The following is a 12517-nucleotide window of genomic DNA, read 5'->3' as shown; positions in this document are numbered from 1 at the left end:
ATTATTATTCTAATGTAAATTAATTAAATCATTTGATTTTCTTTTTCTTTTTAAAAAATAACTTATACAAAAGAGAATCTATGAACTTTTTATTTGAAAACTTTAGTGCATTCTCTCTTTTATTTTATTTTAATTTTAGGAAGATATGTAATGGAATTATTATTTTGTAAATTCTATACAAATCTGTAATGGTACGTGGCTGTGTGGCATTTAAAATAAAAAAAATTGCTGAAGAGTTGTCAGTGCTTGGAAGCGGAAACAATGCTTCAATGCCAAGGACATGATTAACTTACTTCAACAAAGACTTGGATGATTTCAATCAAAATCTTATCCGTGTTGATTCGTTATAAACAATATTGATATTACTCAAATTACCTTAAGTAGTAATTTTTACTCTCTCAAATAAGAGGTTCAGTTGTAGTATTTAGGACTCGAATCCACAAAGAGTTAAGATACACAGTATATCCTAATCAGCAGTGATTAAGTTAGATAAATTATGAAATCAGTAAATAAGCAAACAAGGCGAACAAGGCAGTTGCGCAGTTGATTGGTTTGAGGTTTGTAAACAATTATTAGAAAGCCCTAGATCTAAGGTTTTTATTCAGGTAATCAAGATTATAGATGTATAGAATACTTATGTTGTCAATCTTAGAACTCGAATTCTAGTGTAAGGATATCTAGCTTTCACATGTGAGTCTTATGTTTTGACTAAGTCCAATATCTCTGCTTCTGCTTGTTGATACAGATCGAATGTCGATCGATGCTATGAGATTAGCGTCGATCGATGTTTCCTTAGACGGGCTTTAATGAGTTGATCGATAGGTTCGCTAGTAATGTATAGATCAGCGTTTGTTTCTAAACAATCCTAGCCTATTTTGGGCTAATCCCTCATAACCTATTTGAACTCTAAATCTAACAGATGAATTACTCAGACATAGCAAAGTAAATCATAATAGATAACTGAATAAATTGCATAAATATAATAGAATTAGAAATACTGGAGTTCCAATACAAATATCTTAAGGAGTCTTGCATCTTCTATCCAAACTACTAAAAACCCTAAGTATTGTTTGCTGTGAAAAGTAGAATGTATAAAAAAGCGTGTGTCTCCTAGAACAATGACTTAGCACATAAATATTAGGTTAAAATCGGCCAGGGGTATTTATGTAAATGTGTGTGACTTGAGATTTAAGTCGGCTGGAAACCTAGTCGGGTCTTTCGCGCTTCGCTGTCGGTCGACGGCACATGATGTACATCGATCGATGTTTGTCTCTGAATGTTGACCTCCGGACTGGTTCGATAGTGAGTTACGGGACTTCCTCTCATTTTATCTATAAAATGCACCAAAATCACCACTTTCCTCCAAAACACTCATGAACCTGTAATTATGCTAAAAATACTTCAAAACAAAATAATTATACCATAAAACACTTATATACCATGGCTAAAAGTGGGTAAAATCCATGGTATATCAACTCTGCCAGACTTACCCTTTTGCTTGTCCTCAAGCAAAACATAGAGTAGTCTTTATGAAAGAGGTTTGAAAACAGCAGAGACTCACACAATTTAAGAACTCACTATCATCACCTCTACTATGTTGCAGGCCAAATCAAATCAATTCCAACTTTAGAGATATTCTATATACCTTATCTTAACTTAGCAACCAAATCTATCTAACCAGCAAATTAGCTAATATTGTCTGACTAACCCCTCTACTGACCTCTTTTATTACATATATAAAAGTGTAGGCTTTACCTTGGAAGTATACAAAAGACGCATGGACTCTTACTCAAGCAAGTTTCTGAACACACATGTAGTCTTATTTGATCTCTTTCTTCCCTCTTTCCCTCTTCTCTGAATCTCAATTCCAATGAACAATGATGCTGATACAGTCCATCTTATTCATCTATTTTTCTCTTCCTTTTTTCTTTGAAAAGGGTAGGCGAATAATGGGGTCACAAGAGACACTCCTACCCCTCACTTCCAACTGTGTGTGATAATTCCATTAGAGAGAATAATGGGGACGCATGAGACACTCTTACCCTTCCAAACCGCAGGAAATCATTTCAATCTTTTATTCTTATGGATGCCAAAGAGAGAGAGAGAGAAGGGAATCAGAAACACACAGAATTTGACCTTCCTGGCTTGCATGAGGATTCCGATCTATTGTATACTAAGCCCCAAGACAAGAAGATTAGGCTCATTAGGTTTGAGGTCAGCTTTGGTTCCTTCAAACATTCTCAGCAAGTGTGAATATTTGGCAGGTCACTTTAGTATCTATAATACACTATGCAGTCAATAAATCTAAGAGTGGTGCTAGACAATGGTTAGATAATAAGTGAAATTGAAAAAGTTCATTGTCCCCTTATTGACTCAATGAAATTTTTTTGAGAACTTTTTATAAAACTCATAGATAAACTAAATATCAGTAAACCTCCCCTCCAAACTAAAATAACATTGTCCCCAGTGTGTATCTAGTCGAAGTTTGGTGAGAACATAAATCATAAGTACATAATGCAAAAAGGAAGAACAATATACCTGCCCGATGATATTAGTGTTGATCGACACAAGAAAGTGTTTGTTGATCGTTGTCGGTGTAGTACTATCGATCCATGTCGACTAGGTCCCCTCGGTGGATGTGCTGAGGACTCGTCTCCTTGGTATATATATATAACCTGCGATAAATTAAATACGAAAAATTCAGTAATATATTCAAAATAAAACTAAGTAAATCTTACCAATGGGTTGCCTCCCATTAAGTGCTTTGTTATAGTCATTTAACTTGACTCTCTGGAGGTTGTTTGGCTAGTATGGAGGTAAGTGACTAATTGTTGGAAAAAAAGTATCTATATCTTCTCTGCTCATCTGAAACCATGTATATATGAAGCTTCTTATGGCTTCATCTCCTATTTTCACTGGTTTTTCATTATCTCCTTAGCAACCTCATTAGCATGCATCCTTTTCTCAAGATGTCCAATACAGCCCTGGTGCATTCTAAGTGTGACATGTGTTGTTTCTAAGATGTCCTCAACTCTCAGGGAAATCTCCTCCTTGAGCAAGTTTGAAAAAAAATTAATCTCATCAAGCTTGTCTTCTAACAACTTCACTGTTACCAGCCTTTCTCTGAAAGATGCGTTGTTGGCGTCCATCGATGGTCGAGTGTGATCGTCGATCGATGGATATTCTTTTGCTCGGATCTCAATCTGTCTCCGAATTATGTCTATCTCCTCTTTCAGCTCATTCATGTGTGTAGTCAACCTGGTAATATTTTTGTTGATTGGGTAGTAGACTTCATTGAGTCTCCTGTAGTAGTCATTCATTGACATCTCCTGGGCTCTGTAGTTCCCATGTACCATGTCATCAATCTCTGCTCTGTTGTAAGTGTCTGGCTTTGGCATGGTTCTGGTTAATTTCTCTGCATATTTTGGTAGACATATATGAGTGTATCCATCCATTGCAGCTCTTTCCAAAATCTCCCTGATGTCTTCCCTTGACACATGAATGATTCTGCCTTCTACAGATCGAGCATTTCCATGCTCGTCTCTGTATATTCAGTATTCATCTCTTTGTTCCCATTGGAATCTTCTGCTGCCGCTATGATTATAAGCTCTCTGTCCATACTCGTAAAGACTGTCGATCGATGGTTGACATGTCCTATCGATTGATGCTGGATCCTCTCTTTTGTCTTGCTGGCTGAAAAGGTTTCATGTTCCACTAGCCTTTGCAAGAATTTCAGCAACGTCTTTAGAGATGTGTATAACTCGTGAATCCAGAGCACATGCTTGTCCTTCTGAATCTCTGAAAATACCACTCATTTGGTCTGAGGTAACCAAAATCTGCATCATCTTTTGCTCTTGCATCTGACTCTGTCTCGTGATAAGCATCGATTGATGGTTTGTGGTTTCCGTCGATCGATGTCTCTACCCTGGTCTCATGGGAAGTCTTGAGAACTCTTGCCTCTTCCATGGTAAGGACACAATACTCAATGATCTCCTCTTCTCTGTAGTCCTCATCGTACTAATCATGCTCCTTTTCACTAATCTTCCTTTGGAAGGTGTAGCTGTCTGAATTGCGAAGCTAGGTTGGTAGTAATTATTCTCCCATCTGTTGATAGAACCTTTTGGAAAGTCGTCTATCTCGTTCGCAGAGTGACTGTCGATCGGCGCTTCCAAGGCTTTGTCGATCGTCGCTTCAGTCTTCTTGTCGAGCGACGCTTCAGGTTGAGTGTCGATCGATGTTTCATGGTCCGATTCAACTTCAGCTTCTGGGTCGCAGTAACAAACTGTAATTAATCCTGGATCATCTCCAATCTCCATGTATCCCGTCTGTGTCTTGACACTGGATCATAATAGATAGTAGGGTCTACAAGTGTCAGACACAACTTGTTGGTCTGCATGTCGCAAACTACTCCTACAGTAGCCATGAAGGCTCTCCCAAGTAGTAGAGAAGAATTCCAGTTGAGCTTGATGTCCAGGACATGAAAGTCTATTGGAATTAGGACATTACCAATATGCACTTCAAGGTTTCTGATGATTCCTCCTGAGTTCCTCTGAAAACAGTCCACAAAAGTGAATGAATCCTCTGAAGACTCTATCTTCAGACCTAGATGGTCTGCCATCACCTTTGGTAGAATGTTGACTGAAGAACCTGTGTTGCAGAGCGCACTAGGGTAATCAATGCCTCCTATCAAGCATGCTACTACAAACTTTCTTGGATCACTCTTCTTCTTCAGTGTAATCCTCTGCCTCATCTTCTCTGACATAGTGGAACATTCTCCTAATGTCTTATTCAGTCTCTTAGTCTCTCTGAAGAACATCCACAACTTGTGGGTAAAGTAAGCCTCCTCAAATGGCTTGTCCATTGGGATACAATCCTCTCTGTAAAACTATCCATCTCTTTGTCATTGCCTCCTCTCTTAAGATGCTTAGAAACCTTTTCCTTCCTTCTCCTTAAGGTCCTTCTTTCAATAGCCTTATCAACTTGCATAGGCTCTAGTGCAGAACCTACCGTCGTAGTTGTCCACAATCCTAAGTCAAGGTTCTAGTTTGCTACTCTAGAACACAAGCATTAACAACATTTCCTTGAAGGATATTTATCACCTTAGCAATTCTATATTTTGGGAAAATCCCTCATAACCTATTTGAACCCTAAATCTAACAGATGAATTACTCAGACATAGCAAAGTAAATCATAATAGATAACTGAATAAATTACATAAACTTAATAAAATTAGAAATACTAGAGTTCCAATACAAATCTCTGAAGGATTCTTGAATCATCTCTCCAAACTACTAAAAACCCTAAGTATTATTTGCTGTGAAAAGTAAAAATTATGAAAAGCTTGTGTTGCCTAGAACAGGCATAGCACATAAATATCAAGTTAAAATCGGCTAGGGGTATTTCTGTAAATGTGTGTGACTTGGGATTTAAGTCGGGTAGAAACCTAGTCGGGTTTTGCGCGCTTTGCTGTTGATCGACGGTACATGATGTGCATCGATCGATGTTTGTCTCCGAAAATTGACCTCCGGACTGGTTCAATGGTCAGCTACGGGTTTCCTCTTATTTTATCTCTAAATGCACCAAAATAAGCATTTTCTTCCAAAACACTCTTGAACCTGTAAATATGCTAAAAAGACTCTAAAACAGAATAATTATATCCTAAAACACTTATATCATGGCTAAAAGTGGGTAAAATCTTTAATATATCAAGCATAAAAAGAGCTGATTACAAGGAAGAGGAGATGTGTAAGAGGCGAAAATGTAGAGAGAAACGGCTCAAGTTTAGTGATAGAAATTGTAAAAATTTTTACTCCTCAGTCGAGGCAAACAGATCAAGACTCCATTTAAACTCAAAGATAAGAATGGCCATAACAAATGGTCGGCTGCTGCGAAGGTGGAAGTGGCCATTGAGTATTTCTAGAAGTTCTTCGCAACCTCGAACCCTCCTTATGAACCTATATTTTAGAGTACGAGACTGAAGTTTTCGGGTTATGAATAAGCGTCTAACGTGTGAGGTCTCTAAGGAAGAAGTAAAAGACACTATCTTTTCCGTTAAAGAAAAGAGTGCTCAGGCCGAGGCGGCATGGCAAGGCTTTTCTTTTAAAAGTTTTGGCCCACCATTGGAAAGACTGTAACAAAAGAGATTTTAAGATGTTTTCGAAAAGGTGACTTTACCAGATGAGTGGAACTTTACTTACTTGTACTTGCTTCCCAAGATACGAAACCCAGAAAACATGACAGACTTAAGACCTATTACTATATGCTAGGTGTTGTATAAAACAGTGTCGAAGTTTGTTTAAGCGATTGCAACCATTCTTAAATGAGTTTGTCTCAGTTAATCAATCGGCCTTCATCAGTGAAAGGTTGAGTCATGATAACATCTTAATATCCCACAAGGCAGTTCATGCTCTTAAAACCCATTCACTGGTGGCATAGGAGTTTATGGCGGTGAAAATTGATATGTCTAAGGCATATGACCGTGTGGAATGGAGTTATTTGAGAGCTCCGATGAAGGATTTAGGATTCGATTAGCAGACGATTACTTGGATAATGATGTGTGTGTCTTCAGCCTCCTTTACTGTTCTAATTAATGACCAGCCGTTTGGTCTAATATCACCGAGAAGAAGTATTCGCCAAGGAGACCCTTTGTCTCCGTTCCTCTTCTTTTTCTGCACATAAGGCCTATCATACATGTTGAACATGGCTGAAAGAACTAATATTTTGAGTGGAATGAGTTTTTCGAAATCAGGTCCTTCTGTTCAAAATTTATTCTTCTCTAATTAGAGCATGTGTCTCTGCAAAGATTCAGTAGCACAATGCAAGAATGTCCAAAGGATTCTGAAGATTTATGGAGAAGCAACATGGCAGTGCATTAACTTACGGAAATTCTATAACTTCAGAGAGTTGATTCTTGCAAACGAGCAAGCTGAACTACATGCCATTATAGGTATAATGAAGGTATAATGAAAGTGGAACCAATAAATACCTAGGACTCCGTGAATGGTTCTCAGAATCAAAAGCGGAATTGCTATCGTACCTTAAATATCATACTCAATGTCGTTTGGATAGCTTGTTTACACAAGTTATCGCAGGGAGGTAAGGATATTCTCTTGAAAAAACGGCATCAGCTCTCCCTGTCTTCGCCATGTCCTGTTTCAGATTTCCCAAAACTATCATTGCCAAACTCTCTAGCTTGATAGAAAACTACTGGTGGAGTTCAAAATCTCACCACAAAAAGATATATAGGGTCTCACGGGAAATATTGTGTTTACCAAAGAATTTAGGAGGAGCGGGATTCAAAGATCTTGAAAGCTTCAACTAAGTTTTATTGGAAAAGCAAGGGTGGAAACTCATTAACCAACTTGAGTGTTTCTTGGCAATATTTACAAAGAGTAGACACTACCTTCATTATGAGTTATAGACAGCTTCGGAAGGTGAAAGACCGTCCTTCGCATGGAGAAGCCTCATCTTCGATAGAGAATTACTCCAAAAAGGCTAAAATTGTAGGTAGGGAATAGTCAAACACGAGTGTGTAGAATGATAAGTGGGTGGAGGACCCTGATCTAGGCATGAGAAAGCCTTGGATTCAGAATTATCTATTTGATTTGAATCTGATGGCTAGTTCACTCATTGACTCTACTATAAGAATATGTAATATTCAGGCGCTTCAGGAATTTTTTTTTTCCAGGTGACATCAAAATGATCATAGCCAAGCAGCCGGTTATTTCTCGAGTGGATTCCTTGTCCTGGAAACATAATAGAATTGGTAATCTGTCAGTGAAATCCGCTTGCTGGCTGGCTCGTGAATCGAAGATTTAAACTTATTAGTCTGAAGTTCTTGCTCTTCCTTCTCTGAACATTATAAATGAGAAGGTGTGGAAGATACATACGGCTCCCAGCATCAGAATTTTCGTATGGAAAATGCTGAGTGACGCACTGCCTGTTTCGGACTTAATTAGTGCTAAAGGAATGAAGGTGGATGAAAGATGTCAGTTGTGTGGACTGGATGGAGAATCAATTCATCACACGCTTTTTAAATGCTCAGAAAAAAGACAGGTTTGGGCTCTCTCTGGAATTCCTCAACCAGAAAATGGTTTTCAGGAAGCCAACGTCTTCACTAACATCAACTACCTTTTAAATTTAAAATATGTCGTCGTTGAGAAGATGGATGACAAAAGAGCTTGGCTGTGGCTGTTGTGGTTTATATGGAAGAGTAAATATGATTTCTTGTTTAATGGCAAAATATGGTCATCAATGGAGATTCAAATTAAGGCCAAAAATGAATCAGTAGAATGGTTCTTAGCTCAGTTAGTGGAGAGAGAAGTGTCAAACGAAGTGGATAAAATAAAGGATCAAAACATAAGTCATTGGAGACTTCCACATCAAGGGTGGTTGATGTGTAATGTGGCATTTTATTGGGACAAGGATAAGAGACTACTGGGGACAGCTTGGGTGGTTCGGAATCATAGCGGTGTTTTTCTAATCCATAGTAGGCGAGCTTTCTCAAATGTTCTCAGAAAGTATGAGGCTAGGTTAAAAAAAGTTCTATGGCCAATGAAGAGCATGATCAGCTTGCATCTCAATAAAATTATTTTTGCTGGTGATTTTAAAGAGATGTTTTGTGCAATAGGAAAACCTCATGATTAGCCTGCGTTTAGGCATCATGGTGAGGATATTAAGCTGAAGCTAAACTTGATGGGGGAGTATCAGCTCATGGCGGTTAAATTTGAAGAGAATAGATGAGCGTCTTTCATTGCTCAAAGTGTAACAATACAAATATTGGTTCACTCTTATGTGACTAATGGACATCATTCATGGATCGTTGAACTCTTTGTCAATGAAAGCCGGTTCTTCTAACGGTTCCTTCGGTGGGAAGGTTCTTAGGGAGCTTTTGGACATAAAATTTTGATGAAATTCAGAAGGTAAAAAACGAAGATATTTATGTTACTGCTGCTAAATTTGTTCCTACAATTTATTATAGATAGAGAAAATATTATAAAAAATATATTGAATTTTAGAGTTTTCCCAAAATAACCACAAAACACTTCATTAATCTGAAATTTTAATAAACTTGTGTTGATCAAGCCAAATATATATATATATGTAGTCAATATGAATTTTCATTTAACGTTAATCTTTAAAATAAATAAAAATTTCATCGTTTAAAAAAAATGAAAAACCGACAAAATTTACATTAAAAAGAAAAGAAAAACCAAACCAAACTAAAAGAAATGAATTTGTACCTGATCCAAGATGTAAAAATACCTGAAAGAATCTTGTAGGATGATATAAAACACATTTGAAAATGGAGGTATTATTAACAGAATCCATATAGGTTACCTAGAATTGAAACCTGATTTTTTTTTAAATAACCTGATATGAAGATCCAAATTATTTTTTGAAATAAGCTTTTGAAATCTAAATGAGTATACTCAAATACTTAATTTCATATTATCTAAAAATTAGTATGGTTACACTATGAATTTTGGAATGAGTTACATTATGATTTTTGGAATGAGTAAAAATTATATATGAACCCCAAGTGTTATTAATCAAACCTAACATGCACTGAATTCTATCCAAATGGAGCTTAAGACGTTGAACTTGGAAAACTTCCCCCAATATAAATGGGTTGCTAAGATTTCTAATCACGTTAAAATAATTGACAATTAAGTTAAAATCAATGTCGACTAAATTTATATCTAACATTATAAACCTGAAAACCTGGAAAAACTAATCTGAACCAATCACTGTCTCATCCAAAACAAGAATATATATATTTTTGGATCAATTATGTGTTTGTGCTTTCTTATGGCTACATTGTGTAAGTTCAATATTGTTACTGTGATTTTTGTTGCTTTTTCTTATTTTATTGAAACTACATCGATTTGATTTCTATTAAAAATAAATGCTTGTTAAGTAAAAAAATAATATTCACTAAATTTATATCTAATTTGGCTCGATCTCATAAGTTTAGTAGAGTATTGTACTTTTCTCAGAGAAACTGTATAAACTGAATATTTGTTTGATCTTTTTCTCATTTTAGATATGATTTAGACAATGTTTTCAAACTAAACCTCCATCCTACCTTGACTGTTAAATAAACTAAATCCGAGTTGGTTTAAGACCGAAATTTGAATTAAACCAGCAAAACCAACCAAAACTGGTTATTTGGGTCAGTATAAAAGCTGGGTTCATCAAGTTCAACATATAGTTTGATAAAAATTTATTTTATCAGTTATCTATATTTTTTTACTGGAATAGTAAAAAAAAAATATGACTTTGTTATTTTAAAAGTTAACTTAAACTAAAAGATATTTTTGAAAATGAAATATAATGTGAATCGGTTGAACTAATCTGATCATCTAATCAACAACTATACCAAGTTAAAATTTAGGGTGTCTCTTATATTACTATAATTTCTTTAAACGTTATTTATATAGCAAAATCATTTATAATCGTACACCAAATTTTACACTATAAAGAAAATACTGTAAAACCGGAACTTTTTTTATTCCTATAGCTAACTCTACTTTTAGTTCCTAGATTGGTGGTAGGTTGCAAGATCTATCGATGATGATGATATTTCAGTTCCTCCACAAAATCCATTACTACATGGTGAGATTTCAGTTCCTCCACAAAATCCATTACTACATGGTAATTTGGAGAACAAGCAAGTTTGGCAAATCTTATTTAGTAAATTCTCCGTAATCTCTCTCTCTCTCTCTCTCTCTCTCTCTCTCTCTCTCTCTCTCTCTCTCCTCTCTCTCTCTCTCTCTCTCTCTCTCTCTCTCTCTCTCTCTCTCTCTCTCTCTCTCTCTCTCTCTCTCTCTCTCTCTCTCTCTCTCTCTCTCTCTCTCTCTCTCCCCATTTATTCCCCTTTAACATTCCACTAGATTCTGACCCGCCCTTCCAAGGGCGGGTATATTTTTGTTTTATTTTATTTTTAATTTTAATTTTATGTTTGTGTTGTTTTAATCATATTTGTGTTAAATGTTACTTTAATATAATTTTTGATAACTATATTACATATGTCAAATTGCATAACTGTGCATTTGTGAGATGATGCAAGAAGCTCTGCAATGTCTTTCTGAGGGAAAAGCAACCACTTATCACGTCTTAATTCCCTCTCAATTTTGTCTTTTTCAGATTGAAATGTTGTCAAAGCATTGGACGGTTCAACCCTGTAAAAACATAAATTAACATAGATTTGTCATAATATTCCTTGAGCTTTATCTAATTTATTAATCTGTTATCAAAACCTTTTCATAAACTCATCTGTCTCCTTTATTGGTGGGTTGAAAACGACCTGAGATGCATCAAACGCATTGGATATCTGAACCTGGTCTGCATATTATCAATAGTAATAAAAAATCAGTAACGCTCTTATTCAAGAAAAATAATAAACACGGTATTATTTTATATAAAAAGAAAATGATATGAGATTACTTCGATAGGTCCCGATTTTAGCAAAACGTATTAGGCATACAACAATTTCTTCTTCAGATTGTTGGCTGAAACTGTGTATTGCTTCAGCAAACTTTCCCCAAAGGCAGCAAGGTATCTTTTGATCACTGTTGAAAACATATATTAATAGCTTAAAAAAATATATGATATAAGAAATACATAAATTAATATATTACCTGATGTCTCTCAAGCTGAACTCGATTTTCTTTCTTTCTTTACCGTGACACTGCACAGTTTCCAGATCTCCCAACTCAAACACTTGTCCAATAACATCTGATATTGTACACATCATATGTAAGATTCGTAAAACACTTTAGAAAAATATAGAAGTAAAAATTTGTATGAATGTATTAAACTAACCAATTAAGTTGGTTGTATCAAGTTTTCCACTTTGAATGCTTTCAAAGTCAACCAAACTAAGGAACATGTTTTCCTCTTGCAGTGTTGAAGGAGTGATGTCAGTGGTGGGAATGAAGACAATCTTGTAATGGTGATTTGTAGTCTTGTAACTACCGCCATTATTAGTCACCAAGAAATTGTCAATGTTTCTCCAAGCACCAACAGGTACTTTATTCTCCAAACGATCAAAGTATGTCTTCTTACATGATGCATGAATCTTGTTACCCTTCAATATAATAAGAATAAACGGATTAGATAAAAATTTAAAATATAGATGTATTTAGGAATCATTTGTTTCCGCAACAATAAATAAGAGAACATGATTTAGAAAGGTGTTTGCCATTTAGATGTAGTTACGAATAGTGAGAACAAAATAACAGAAAGAATCATAAGAAAGTTTAGAGACGTACATATGCATCAGAGAAAACGATTTCCAAGGTTTCTCCTGAGAGAGGTGTGAACTGCTTCCAAGTATGAAGGACCTTAACTTGTAGACGCCAGGAAGTTCTGTACGGATGAACTTGATTGACAAAGCTGAGTTCCATAATTGCAGTGCAGTTTCTGTAAAGATTGAAGGTGTGGTGGAGTTATGCGTAGACTGCAATATTTATAAGTGCAGTTTCTGTAAAGATGGAAGGTGTGGAGATTTTTC

At 35.9% G+C, this 12517-nt stretch overlaps 1 long non-coding RNA gene across 1 annotated transcript; it reads right to left on the bottom strand.

Moving 5' to 3' along the window:
* Positions 1-312: 312 nt before the first annotated feature.
* Positions 313-12280, bottom strand: LOC117131857. The gene is made up of 2 exons (XR_004455256.1): positions 11827-12280; positions 313-11739 (listed from the first exon to the last, which is right to left on the bottom strand). It is a non-coding gene; the product is annotated as an uncharacterized LOC117131857 (long non-coding RNA).
* Positions 12281-12517: the final 237 nt, after the last annotated feature.

This window comes from Brassica rapa, chromosome A02, assembly GCF_000309985.2.
Source record: "Brassica rapa cultivar Chiifu-401-42 chromosome A02, CAAS_Brap_v3.01, whole genome shotgun sequence".
Classification (NCBI taxonomy): Eukaryota; Viridiplantae; Streptophyta; class Magnoliopsida; order Brassicales; family Brassicaceae; genus Brassica; species Brassica rapa.
This window is presented reverse-complemented; position numbering and strand designations above follow the sequence as displayed.